At 31.7% G+C, this 2,988-nt stretch overlaps 1 non-coding gene across 1 annotated transcript; it reads right to left on the bottom strand.

Moving 5' to 3' along the window:
• Positions 1-1,183: 1,183 nt before the first annotated feature.
• Positions 1,184-1,291, bottom strand: LOC132612499 (small nucleolar RNA snoR97). Its single transcript, XR_009571853.1, has one exon. It is a non-coding gene; the product is annotated as a small nucleolar RNA snoR97 (small nucleolar RNA).
• Positions 1,292-2,988: the final 1,697 nt, after the last annotated feature.

Raw genomic sequence — 2,988 nt, 5'->3', positions numbered from 1 at the left:
GACATAAAATTATAATTAAAAATATAAAAGTATCTAACTGTACCCCTAGTTCCAAAGTACTTATCACATTTTGCTTCTCGAGAGTCAATTTAACTAATTTTCGGAGCCAAATATTTAATTAGATTATATCAATATTTTAAAATTAAAATTTAGATACTTGAAAATACGAAAAATACTATAAATTGTAATTCTTCTCATATAAAAACGGATTTCTCTCTTATTAATAGTAGAATAATATTGCTTAGTTACATAAAATCCATTTGAGGTAATAAATAACCAAATCTCTGTTAAAAAAAAAATTAGAACCAACCCATGTGCACAAAAAGAAAAGGTTTGAAAAGTCTTACCATTAAGTATCACATGAATGGCTTTGTCCAATAGTCAAAGGAAAAAATTATTTACAACATCAAATAGGACAAAACCTTAAAGTACAAAAACGTAAAATACCTAAAACGCCCCCGTGAGGACTATAAAAATTTGATGTTCTCCCTTATATATATTAGTAATGTCGGATAGTTGGCCCTTCAAGATCTTCGAGCAGTAACCTGCATTTGATAAGAATGTGTGAGTATTTATCATTTACTTCATTGAGCATGGATCATAATACTTGGGGCTGGGAGTCAGACTCAATCTGCAAAGAATTTGTTTCAAAGACTTGGTTGGAATTTGCTTCACTCTCCCATACGTAATCACAATGACATAATAATAGATTATGATCTCTTTGAAAATGTTAGGATCCATCCAAATCATTACTGTAGTTGTTACTCGGAAGCTCCCAAAGCAAACTTTGAATAAATAATCTTAAATCAGATGACAAAGTGACAACATAATGTACCTATATTGGTTCAATGGCTCTGATCAAGCTACTTGCACGGCCCCAACAATTTTGACACTCAATTTTTATTTTTATTTTTGATTTCTCAACCGATGTTTGATATCCGCTTTGGAATCTGTTTAATTTGTATTCATGTAAGAAAATCTCACTTTAGGAGTTAAAGTGGTCTTTGCTAAAGGGAATTCCATACCCAAAACTCAAACCTAAAACTTGTTTTTAAGAATGAAGAGTACTTACTACTCCACGTATAGCCTCTAATGAGTTTTGACAGATAGTGCTCTTTCTTTTTTTTCTTTTTTTTTTAAATAAGCAATACACATTTCAATTGAAATTTTGCATAGTAGGTTAACATTTAGTGCTATGATTTTACTCCATCTCGTTGGATATTCAAGAGAAGAAGCTGATAAACAGCACTAACTTTATTGGATAGTGCTCTTTCTTTCTCCTTTATCTTTTAATGTTATTTTAGCATAGGTGAATTTCAAATGCATATAGTCCATTATCCGCTACAAGCAGGCTTCTCATCGTAAAATAATTAGGAATTATTTGATTTATAACAAGTTATATATATATTAAATATAAAATTAAGAATTTGTTGATTAATACTCTTTACGCTATTGTATTTATTATCATTGTTGTTTGGTCTGTATAAAAGTCCAATAAATTATAGTATTCGTTGTATAATCATATATATGTGATCCACATAATTAGCAATAGTTAAATTCAACCTATAATTACTAATTTCATTTATCACGAATAAAAACCAATTTTTAACATAAGCTATATCAATCATGGATTTGTCTACCACACCAACGAAATTAAACTATGACAACATTAATGTGAAGATTATTGCCCTTGGTGATGACGAATTATACTCACAATATAATTAGTTTTGAAGTGTGACAGTAACTTATAGACCTTAACTCGATTTGTTTGTGATATCCACTTATAGAAGCGCGATGTTAATAGTTTCTATCATTTTAAATTTACTGAGTATCATCGAATGATCGTCTTCATGATTTAATTGCATGTTTGATGAGTCGTGAAATTACGCGATATTCGACGCTAATTCCTTAAGCTTTTGTGACTCCTTAAGCACTTTTGTTGTTACTTTTTGTGTTTTTATGTTGTTTTGTAGGAAAAGATGCCCGGAAAGCAAAACGGAGCAAAATAGAGCAAAAATAGAACAAATTCATACTTTCTGGCACCATATGCTACACGCAGAGTATAGCATATGGCGCAGCATGTGCAACATGCGAGTAGCATGTGGTGCAGCATGTGGTGACAGAGAAAATTGTCACCACATGCTACGGTTTTGGCACCACATGCGATTAGCATATTGAACATGCTAATAGCATGTGGTGCAGCATGTTGTGCATGAGGGTATTTTTGGCCAAATTTTGTTCCCGTTTTTGGAATGATATAAATACTCTTTTAGGGTTTGTAATAGAGGATCTTTGGCAGTTTTTCATCAAGTTTGGAGACTAGTTTTACACCACACTTTGGGGTTAAAGATTTGAAGATTTGGTTGAGTATTTCTTAAACTTTTAATTCATTTCTTCAATCCCTTGCTTTGTATTGTATATCTAAGTGTGTAGCTTTCTATTCCATAACTTGAATCTCGTTTATGAAAGTATTCTTGATTAAAGTTTGGTTTGAAACTCTTGTTATGCTTATGTATTGAATGATTCTTATTGCTATTGAAGTGGGTCTTTGTTGATTTAATTAATCTCGTTCTTGAATGTTTCCAAAGGGAGTAGCTAACCCTAGGACTCACCCATTTACTTAGATTGAGCTTGGAAGAGGAAATCTAGGTTGGGAAAGATTAATTAACAAGAATTTGGGTCATTAAACTCATCTAATAACTTGAGCTCGGAAGAGGATAGTTACTTGAGGTTAAATTGATTGTACCTAATATCACACTCTAAGGCTTGGAAAAGCTTAGAGTGAAATTCATTGATTTGGTTGGAAGACTTTCAATGAGATTTTAGATATCATTATCTATCAACACAAATCCGCTCTTAGTTGTAAAATCGTAAAATACGTTGGATCGTTACTTGAGTGTAATCTCCTATTATCCATGCTTGTGGCCATTGATCATTTTACTCGCTTTCTAGGTTAGTTTACATATCTGCATTAGTTATAATTTTCTC

Source organism: Lycium barbarum, chromosome 9 (assembly GCF_019175385.1).
Source record: "Lycium barbarum isolate Lr01 chromosome 9, ASM1917538v2, whole genome shotgun sequence".
Lineage (NCBI taxonomy): Eukaryota > Viridiplantae > Streptophyta > Magnoliopsida > Solanales > Solanaceae > Lycium > Lycium barbarum.
This window is presented reverse-complemented; position numbering and strand designations above follow the sequence as displayed.